The sequence below is a fragment of the Alligator sinensis genome, unplaced genomic scaffold (assembly GCF_000455745.1).
Source record: "Alligator sinensis unplaced genomic scaffold, ASM45574v1 scaffold567_1, whole genome shotgun sequence".
In the NCBI taxonomy this organism is placed as follows: domain Eukaryota; kingdom Metazoa; phylum Chordata; order Crocodylia; family Alligatoridae; genus Alligator; species Alligator sinensis.
In genome coordinates, this window is record NW_005842049.1 from 1959790 (window position 1) to 1971458 (window position 11669).

Sequence of the window (11669 nt, forward strand, 5' to 3'; positions counted from 1 at the left end):
CATCATTGACCACAAGATGAACATGAGCCTGCAATGTGATGCTGTGGCTAGTAAAGTGACCAAAACCCTGGCTTACATCCATAGATGGTTCTCAAGCAAATCCCGGGATGTCATTCTCCCCTTGTACTCAGCCTGGGTGAGGCCGCAACTGGAGTACTACATCCAGTTTTGGGCCCCACAATTCAAAAAGGATGTGGAGAAGCTTGAGAGAGTCCAGAGAAGAGCCACATGCTTGATCAGAGGTCAGGAAAACAGACCTTAAGATGACAGGCTGAGAACTATGGGGCTCTTTAGACTGAAAAAGCATAGGCTAAGGGGTGATCTGATGGCCACCTATAAGTTTATCAGGGGTGACCACCAGCATCTGGAGGAACGTTTGTTCACCAGAGCACCCCAAGGGATGATGAGGTTGAACGGTTATAAACTACTGCAAGACTGTTTCCGGCTGGACATAAGGAAGAATCATCATAGAATCATAGAAGTAGGGTCGGAAGGGACCTTGTAGATCTTCAAGTCCGACCTCCTGCCTGGGCAGGAAGAAAACTCGGCTCAAATGATCCCAGCCAGGTAGGCATCAAGCCGCTTCTTAAAGACCCCCAGGGTAGGAGCCAGCACCACTTCCCTTGGAAGTTGGTTTCAGATCCTAGCCGCCCTAACTGTGAAGAATTTCTTTACTGTCTGAGCCCCCAAGGTCTGGAATAGCCTGACATCAGAGGTGGTTCAAGCACCTACATTGAACACCTTCCAGAAAAAATTGGATGCTTATCTTGCTGGGATCCTATGACCACATCTGACTTCCTGCCTTCGGGCGAGGGGCTGGACTCAATGATCTTTCAAAGTCTCTTCCAGCCCTAATGTCTATGAAATATATGAAATCTGGTGAGCACTGGATTGTGGGTGATGTCACTGAAAGATCTTGTAGTATTTGCTGAAAACTAGGATGTGTATGCTGTAAACATGAAGTTGTGTTGGCTGATATAGAAAAAGGGTCAAGAGAGCCCTTAATGGTTTTTCTAGTAGGAGGAGGAAAGTGGGGGGGTAGGGGGAATAAAGGGTTTGTTTCATGGCTGTACTGTTCTTGTAAATAATTCAGCTAGCACCAGCTACTTATGGATGTTAGGCTTGTTTGCATACGAAAAAACATGGCTGAGGTTTTGTTACTGCTGCTGAATCCTGTGGTCTCTTTTTTGTGATAACAATTTTGTTAGGGGCATACGTTCACGCGGTAGTGACAGCAGCACTGCAGATGGCATCCCGGCACAGCTCTCACAGAGCACCCCAGACTGACGAAGCCTGACATTACTGATAACACCTACCTCCCTAATGACATTAAGAGCATCAGATAACAATGCTGAAGGAATCTGTCTTCTGACAACAACATGCAGTGCACTCAAGATACTGTAATGGATGCAGCAGTACAACCAGAAAGATAGCTCCCAGCATACTGCTGGGGAAAGGAGAAGGAAGTCAGGGGAAGCTGGAGTTTTTGGGTGAGGAAATAGTAACAGGTGACAGAGAATGCATGGGAGGGAGAAGGGGCAGCTGGAGAAACACACAGCAGAGGCGTGGGAGCGGTGACTGTCTGGACAGGCCGCCAAGGCCCAGGAGCTGCAGCAGGGCTGGTCCAGGAAAGGAGGCAGCCAGGGAGATGCACAGCAAGGACCTGGGTGTGACAGCAGAGCCAACTCAGTGAACCACAACAGTGGAGCTCAGGTGTGAAGCCCGGGGATGCAACAGAGCTGATTCTGTGGGTCATGGCAGCAGGGCTGGGGCACAGTGCCTGGGTGCATGGTAACCAGGCGTAGTCAGTGCCAGACTTAGTCTTAAGATACACTTTAGGGCCTCACAATATGAGAAGCCTCTAAATAAGAAAAAAATCCTGGACATTTTCATTCTAATATGACAAAAATATACATATATATGGCTCCACAGTTATTATTCATATTGAGTTCATAAATTTCTGCAGAAATAACAATAATTCATCTTAAAATTTCATGAAAATCCTTTTGTGGCTTTTGTGGATTATTTTTATTGTATGGGGCCTCTTAAACTGACATAGCTTAGAGGCTCAGCATGTCATAATCTGGCACTGTGCATCTAGGGAGCTGGAGACTGGTTTGGGAGCCCACCAGGAGTTGAGGGAGAGCTCCAGGGTCCCTCAGATTAAATATTTAATTTTTAATGTTAGCTGATGATTATCCTATTATCTGTTGTTGCAAGATGTTACTGCTGGGTAACCGTTTATTGCTTGTTATAGTTTCATAGTTGGTAGGGTTGGAAGGGACCTGAGTAGATCATCAAGTCCAACCCCCTGCTGTGGCAGAAAAGAGTACTGGGGTCAAAAGACCCCAGCCAGGTGTTTATCCAGCCTCCTTTTAAAGACTCCCAGGGTAGGAGCCAGCACCACTTCTCTTGGAAATTGGTTCCAGATCCTAGCCGCCCTGACTGTGAAGTAGCGCCTCCTGATGTCTAGTCTGAATCTACTCTCAGTCAATTTATGGCTGTTATTCCTTGTTACTCCCAGTAGTGCTCGGGGGAACAGGGTCTCTCCCATTGCCTGCTGGTCCCCCCTGAGTAGTTTGTAAACAGCCACTATATCTCCCCTCAGCCTTCTCTTGTGGAGGCTGAACAGGTTCATGTCCCATAGCTTCTCCTCCTAGGGCCTGCCGTGCTGCCCCCTGATCATGCTGATGACCCTCCTCTGGACCCTCTCCATGTTGTCCACATCCCTCCTGAAGTGCGGCGCCCAGGACTGGATGCACTACTCCAACTGTGGCCTGACCAATGTTGCGTAGAGGGGGAGGATCACCTCCTTGGACCTGCTTGAGATGCATCAGTGGATGCACGACAAGGTATGGTTGGCTTTCCTAACCACATCCCCACACTGTTGGCCCATGTTCATATTGGCCTCAATAATGACTCCCAGATCCTTCTTTGCCTCTGCACTGATGAGAAGGGAGTTCCCCAGCCTGTAGCTATGCTGCTGGTTCTTCCTCCCTAGGTTCAGTACCCTGCACTTTTCAGCGTTGAAACTCATCCTGTTCTCATCCACCCACCCCTGTAACCTGTCTAGGTCCGATTATAGCCTATTCCTCCCTTCGAGCATGCCCACTTCTCCCCACATCTTAGTGTCATCTGCAAATTTGAACAAAGTGCATTTTACCCCTTTGTCCAAGTCGCTGATGAAGATGTTGAACAGTGCGGGTCCGAGGACCGAGCCCTGGGGAACCCCACTGCCCACATCCCTCCAGGTCGAATAAGACCCATCCACCACCACTCTCTGGGTGCGCCCCTCCAGCCAGTTAGTGACCCATTTGACTGTGTAGGCATTGACACCACAGTCTCCTAGTTTTTTTAATGACAATGGGGTGAGAGACCGTGTCAAAGGCCTTCCTAAAGTCCAGAAAGACTACATCCACCACGACACCTGCATCCAGGTATTTGGTGACCTGGTCACAGAAGGCCACCAGGTTGGTCTGACAGGACCTGCCTCTAATGAACCCATGTTGGTTGCCCCTAAGCATGGTCTCCCCTGCTGGCCCCTCGTGGACATGCGCAGGGATAATTATCTCAAAAAGCTTCCCCAGGACCAAGGTAAGACTAACAGGCCTATAGTTTCCTGGCTCCTCCTTCCTCCCTTTTTTGAAAATGGGAACCACATTGGCCGTTATGTTGAAGTACATGTCCCTTAAGGCTTGCTTGCCTGTTATGCATATCTTAAGTGACTGTATCCTAATGTACCCATCCAGGTGTTCCCAATCTCCTAAGTCTGTGGGCCTGTGACCTAAACCCCCAGTAACCTTAAATAAATTTGTAACAAACCCCCATTGGCTTCTGTGCAGTTTCTAGGGTTCGGTACAATATCTTGCTAGCATTACCCATGCTGCAACAGAACCTCCTGTTCTGTCTTTTCCAAATATGTTGATAGCATAAAGACTCATTAATATCATCTTGTTATCAGGCCCAAAAAGTTTGAGTGATTCTTACAACCAGTCCAGTATGTGGTCATTGAAATAGAACTCTCTTTTAGGAAGACATTTCATCTTGAATGAACTCATCAAGTAGTACAGTCTAATAATCCATTAAAACACTAAGCTGTTCCAATAGTCAACAGACATCTTTGTTAAAAATGTGTATTTTTTTTTCTAGTTTGAATTAACTTCTAGCTGTTACCTCACATGATAAAATAACTATCACATCAAATATTAGCTGGATAAATTGTATGGCTTATTCTACTTGCCAATGGCATCACATATGACAGAAGCCAGCTAATGAATCCATCTGACTACCTTGTGAGATTCAGAGGGAATTTTATCAAGCCTTAGTGCAGAAAACCATCCTACAGTTTCATTTGTTATTCCTGTAACTAATTTTAATTTGTGATTGTAGCTGGACCAGGTTCCAGGGGCAGCTGTGATGCCCTCTGGAGGCCTCAGTACTCCTGCCTTACTCCGATTCCCCAGGCACCCCTCTTTTTTGCTCTTACCTACCACACCTTGCTGTTATCATCTGGTCTGGGGAATAAGGGAGGCTGCCTCAGGATCACAGAGTGACCCTTCATCTTCTAGGGTATGGGCTCCTTACAAACCCCACCTGCCTCAATTCTACCTCCAGACACTAGTCCTGGAAAGTCTGAACCTTCTGGGACACTATTCACCTTAATGGTTATTCATAGTCTCTGACTTTCCCTACAGTTGCACCCATGCCTCACTGGTGTTACTGGTTACATTCATGCAGGGCACTTTTCCCCAAGATAGTTTAAGGCTACTTCAGGCCTTTAAGCCTTTGTTGGGGCCTCGACCTTCTCAGTCCCAGGTATCTAGCTAGACCTATTTGCCTAGGCCTACTATCCCAGACCTGGCTTCTAGGCTCCAGCCACAGTCTTGCTCTCTTGGGCTTCTTGCCGCTCTCGGGCTACGAGTTCCTAATTTTGCCCTATTGCGTTCTCACCCTGCCCCACCCTTGGGATTTGGGCCCCTGGCCTTGGTTTTCACCCCTCTTGAGCTACTTTGCCCCTCCCAGCCTTGAGCAAGCTATCACCTATCTCAGGCTTGTGCTCCTCTTAGCCTCAGGCCTTCTATTGCCCACTTTTATTGCCCACTTGCATCCTGTACCCCACTCCTGACAGGGCTTCAGACCTCACATGCCCCTCTGGCACTTAATTGCAGTTCACCCCTCAGGCATCCCACTGTGGCCTCCTCATCACTCCTTTGCTAGATGCTTCTGGTCCGCTGGTATAAATTATACTAAAAAAGAAAGCCCTCAGGCGATAACTGAAACTAAAAGCCATGCAGCTGCATAACAGTCTTCACCTCTTTTGCAAGCCTTGCACCCCTTACTTGTTACCTTCTTGGTATTTAGGATTCCCTAGGCAGTTTCTCATCTAAAGTCATCTTGGGGGAACCTTTTCCCTGGCAGCCTGCAAGAACAGTCTGCCTCCTGTGTTCAAGCCCTTAGCTTATATGTTGCCTAAGCCCGGCCCCTTCAGGTCATATGACTCACTACAACAGGTGATCTGTTTCAGGACAGATGGTGGACCTCTAGAGAAACTTACAGCTGCTGGGCTGGAGCTATAGCCCTGCTCCCTGGTACTATTGCAGGGCAACTAGCTCTGCAGTAAGCACTCCCAGTCTAAAGTACCCAGGCAGCCTATTCTTCTGCTACTCCAATGAGCAGACTATCCCACCTGGAGTTCTCCCTACTGCTGGCATTCCCTTAAAGTAATGGTGAGCCTCTGGCTTCCTATCAGAGTGATCTTAATGAATATTTACATGCTTTCAATACTTAGCACATGAATCTCACAAAGTGTTGTTTTAAAAGAATGTCACTTTCTCACAAAGAAAGTCCTCTTGTACTATGGATAATATACTGATGAATAATTGCCAGCTGGCTTTCAAAAGCCAGCTTCATGTACTTTCAAAAGCCATCTTATTTTCTACAGGACACAGAATGACAGCTATATTCACTCCCAAGAAAGATGGCAGCAGTACAAAAATTCACTGAGTAATATTTCTCTCTGTTTCTCAAACATATTTTCATGATGCTTCATATTTCCTTGTCCCATATCTCGGTGTCAGAGCACATCAGGTATGTGTTGATGTATATTATGTACTTTATTCAGCAAAAGGGCTTAGTATAGCAGTTTCATAGTTGTGAAGCCAATCTGCTCCACAAGAGGAGTAAGACGCATATCCTTAAAGGTGACTTTTACTACTGAACTGGAAGGAACTTAGAAACTAATTTTCTGCTATCACCAAATTCCTGTCAACTAGACAGAATGGCCTCCTCTGAATCAGTGCACTCAGGAACAGTGGGGAAAAAAAAAGACCCAAATTCAAGTACAGCATCTTGTTCTTTGTTTATATGGCAACTCAGTAATGTATAATTGTAGCCACTGAAACATACAGTAGATAAACTTTATATCTCCTATGCACTTAAATATATGATGACATTTTTCTCCCAATCAGCCTGGGAGGAGCCCCTCATGTTATAATCAAATACAAAACAGAGGGGGGAGGCAGGTGGATGCTGCAGCTCTAGCTCTAGCTCTGAGCCCCTGCCCCTGCCCTCCTACACCCTGTAGTCCCTCCTGACTGGGGGGAGTGGGAACCTCATCATATACTAGAGTAAATATGGTATATACAGAGTATCTACTGTATGTTTCAGTGGCTACAATTACATGTTACCAAGTTTACATGTATACACAAATAACAAGGCTCTGCCCATGAAGCCACTCTGCCCTTCCCTCCACTTCCCCTCTGCAGCTTCTGAGCCCTCACCCACCTCCTTCCTTCTCCCCTTACTTTCAGGCCCAGCTCTGGCTAGCTTCTCTCCTGCTCACAGAGCACATTGAAACTCCTACCCCTGCCCAGGCAATCAGCAGTGCCAACACTGCTGAAGAGCCAGGCAAGGACAAAGCTTCCATCTGTTGTGCTCTGGGACAAAGCAGTCTGAGCAATATCTGACAGTAAGTGGGGAGCAGGGAAGAGGCAGAGACTGGGAAGGATCAGGGAAAGATCTGTGTCATCCTGCTGAGAAGTTGCCAGTGGTGTCCCTCAGGGGTCGGTGCTTGCTCCAGTTCTTTTCAACATCTTTACCGATGATTTGGATGTCGGGATGAAGAGCTCACTGGCCAAGTTTGCAGATGACACCAAATTATGGGGAAGCATGGTTACACTTGAAGATAGATTGCAGATACAGGCAGACCTAGGCAGGCTGTCAAGTTGGGAGGATCAGAACCAGATGAACTTCAACATTGAGAAATGTAAAGTGCTCCACCTGGGGACAAACAATTTCCAATATACCTACAGGCTCAGCGGTGACAAACTGACCAGCACCACGACTGAAAGGGACTGGGGGTAATAGTACACCACCGTATGAATATGAGCTGTTAGTATGATGCTGTAGTCAGTAGGAAGTAATACTCTGGTATGCATCAATGGATGCATCTCCAGCAAAACCTAGGAAGCTATTCTTCTGGTTTACTCAGCATTGGTGAAACTGCAGCTGGAGTACTGCATTCAGCTCTGGGCACTGCACTTCAGCAAAGACGTTGTCAAGTTTGAGAGAGTCCAGAGAAGAGCCACCCATACAATCAGTCACTTGCAAGAAAAGCCATACGAGGAGAAGCTGAAGGACCTGGGACTCTTCAGCCTAAAAAAGAGAAAGACGAGAGGAGACTTGGTAGAAGCTTACTGCTACATCAGGGGAATACGTCAAGGGCTCGGTGAAAAACTGTTCACCAGGGCACCCTTGGGAAAAACCAGGAGTAATGGCCACAAACTCCTGGAAGATAGTTTCAGGCTTAACACTAGGAAAAACGTCTTCACAGTTAGGGTTTTAGCTCCCTCTGGAATGAGCTCCCTTCCAGAGGTGGTACAATCACCTATCCTAGAAATCTTCAAGAGGAGACTGGATGTTCTTGATTAACCTGACCCCTAGTTGTCTTTCCTGCCTAGTGCAGTGGGGCTGGACCCGATGATCTTGCGAGCTCCCTTCCAGCCTTTACAATCTATGAATCTATGAAAGAAGCAGAGAAGAGGGAGCAGGGAGAGAGGCGGAAAAGACTAGGGAAAGTACAGTGGGGGACAGCAGAGGATGAAATTGATATCTATTTTTATTGTCTGCAGGGCCAGGAATCCACGCAGCAAGTTCCTGTCAAGTCTGGGGCCAAGGTGGCTCATACTATAGCTGTGCCTGCTCAGATCCCCCTTGTGAACAGGTATGCAGCCCTAGCCACCCAGGAGGAGAGGGCAGAAGAACATATCCCCAGAGTCATTGAGGCTGCTCCACCCGCATCACAGGCAGTGAAGAGGTAGCCCCCAAAAAAGAAGAGACACAGAGTTCTGGTCATCAGGGACTCCATCCTTAGAGGAACTGATGGCCCTATCTGTCACTCCGACCCCTGGTCATGAGGGCTCTGCTGCATGCCCAGCATGAGGACTCAGGACGTCACAAAGACCATCCCAAAGATCATTAAGCCCTCGGACTATTACCCTCTAGTTGTGGGCCATGTGGGGACTAATGATGCATCTAAGGGTAAGACTGATCCATCATGGAAGACTACAAGGCCATGGGTCATCTACTCAAGGAGATGGGAGCCCAGGTGGTATTTTCCTCCATCCTCCCGGTAAGTGGACGGAGTAGACGCCATGAGGCCTGTATCGGTGTAGTTAACCCACATCTTTGGAGCTGGTGCTATGAGGTAGGCTTTGGATTTCTGGACAATGACCCATATTTCTGGGCTGAGGGCATGCTAGGGTGGGATGGACTACATCTCTCACCCAAGGGTAAACACATTTTTTCCTCTAGGTTGGCTGATCTTGTTTGGTGGGCTTTAAACTAGCTTCATCAGGGGAAGGGGCCGCCCGAAGAGGAAGGGATGTTTCATCAACTAGCAAGGCGACAAGAGAAACAGAAACCCAGGTAAGCAACAATGGGCACAGCAGTCCTGGGAGCAGGGGGAGGTATGCGCACTCTCAGGAGGCCTCACATGTCTGTACACTAATACATGTAGTATGGGGGGCAAGCAGGAGGAACTTTGCCTTCTGATAGCAGGGAAGAATCCAGACTTAGTGGGGTTCACAGAAACCTGGTGGAATCCTACCCATGTCTGGGCGGTGGGCATTCAGGGATACACACTATATAGAATGGACAGGACTGGGAGGAAAGGTGAGGGGGGTTGCCCTCTATGTCAAAGAGCAACTCACATCATCAAGAAGTAGCTTTGGGGCAGAGGAAGGTCAGGCAGAGGCGCTGTGGGTCAAATTTCAAGGGGGGCAAGGCAAAAGGGATCTTACGATGTGTGTCTACTATAGACCACCCTGCCAAGGGGTTGAGCTGGACCAGGATTTCTCAGTACAGCTTATGGAGGCTGTTAGGTCTAGGGATGTTGTTGTCATGGGGGACTTAAACTACGCAGATATCTGCTGGGAGGAGCAGTCAGCCAGGTCTGACCGTTTGCATAGGTTCCTACCTGAAATACAGGACCTCCACCATATCCAGGAGGTGCACAGCCCCACTAGGGGAGATGCCTTGCTGGACCTTGTCTTGGCCACTGGGGATGACCTGGTGAAGGGACTGCAGGTCCTTGACCAACTGGGTGACAGTGATCATCGTCTGCTGGAATTCACCATCCAGCTCAGGGTGCTGAGGGCTTATACCAAGACTAAAGCCCCTGACTTCAGAAGGGCCAACTTCAACAAATTTAGGAGATTAGTAGGGAGATTAGTAGTGGAGTCTTTATTGACTCCAAGATGAACATGAGCTGCCAATGCCAGACCGCAGCCAGCAAAGCCAACTGCAACTTGTGCATCCAAAGATGCATCTCAAGCTGGTCCAGAGAGGTGATACTCCCCCTCTACACAACATTGGTCCGGCCTCAATTGGAGTACTGCGTCCAGTTCTGGGCACCACACTTTAAGAAGGATGTGGCCTGCCTTGAGAGGGTTCAGAGGAGGGCCACCCACTTGGTTCAAGGGCAACAGGGCAGGCCCTATGAGGAGAGGCTCACCTGGGGTGATGAGGAACAATGGCCAGAAGCTGATGGAGAATAGGTTCAGGTTAGAGATTAGGAGGCACTGTTTCACTGTTAGGGTGGCTAGGATCTGGAACTAACTTCCTAGGGAAGTGGTCCTCTCTCCTACCTTGGGTAAATTCAAAAAGAGGTTGGATGAACACCTGTCTGGGGTTGTGTGATCCCAGCATGTGCTCCGGCCAGTGGTGGGGGGTCAGACTAGATGATCTATTTAGGTCCCTTCTGACCCCTAACTTCTAAGAAACTATGAAACTATGAAGGGGAAAAGACTGGAGAGCAGGAGAGGGGTAAAGCACAGGATTAGGGGGAGCAGAGGAGGGAAGGAGCAGGGACTGCAGAGAGCAGGGGGGAAGAGACTGTGGGGAGCTGGGACTGTGGGGGTGCAGGCTGAAGTGAGGGTAGAAAGGCTGCTGGGGGGAGATATGGGCAGGACAGATGGCAAGGGGGGCACCTAATGCCCCCCTCCCCCACCACTGCTTTCCCTGCTGTTGCACTGGGGGGAAGGGAGTGATTCAAGACAACCCTCCAATACTTAGATTATATACCTGAAAAATTGTAACAAATGTATAAATTTTCTATATAAGAATCTAATTACTGGGGGAGTCATCATACATGCAGGGTCATCTTATATTTGAGTAAATGCAGTAATTGGTCCTAGGAGAGAAACTGCATGATGGAGCTTGAGAATTTTCCCAAGAGAATAAGCAAATATATTCATTCTCTTTTCTCTAAGAGGCTGTTTTACTTACACTCTTCTTAAGATCTGGTCCTATGAATGTTCAGAAATGTTTGGAAATAAAAATGGGAAGAAATAGCTATTTATTGACTTAGAAAATCTTTGGGTTATTTTTTTGATAAAGTTCTAGGCAAGTTGGTTCCTTTGTCTTCCTTCAACCCGGCGCATCCTCCGCTGCTTCTCAAAAAACATTTCTACTCACCATTTTATACAAAAACAGAATCCCATTTGTATATATTGCTGAACAATCTCAATCCTAAAAAGCCATTTCCATTGATACATTAAAGTATCTGTTGTGTAGGCAGTACTCCAATATAGACCCAAAAAGCCTTTAAGTCAGGAACTTGGCCCCATGAGGATTTTACAGTAGTGCTATATAGTCACCTATCCCAACTCCTGGCACAAAAGGAAATGGGAAAATTATTAGGGGCCAGGGGAGGTGGGGGGTAGGGCTCTTGCAGCTCAATTCTCTCTCTAAGCATTGTACTTGGGACAGAATAACTTCCTGCAGAAACACAGAATGGGGAAAGACTGGCTAAGCTGCAATAGTGCAGAGACAGGCCTATTGGTTATAGTGAACCATAAGCTGAATATGAACCAGCTGTTTGCTCTTGTTGCAAAAAAGGCCAACAGCATACTGGGTTATATTAACAGGAGTGTCACTTGCAAATCAACGGAAGTGATTCTTCTGCTCTCTTAAGAACTAGTGAAGCCTCACTTGGAGTACTTTTTCCAGTTTAGGGCTCCACACTTCAAGAAGGATGTGGACAGTTTGGAAAAAAGTCCAGCACAAAGCAAAAAAAAATATTAGGAGCCTGGGACACCGTACTTAGATTCATAGATGCTAGGGTCAGAAGGGACCTCAATAGATCATCAAGTCCGACCCCCTGCATAGGC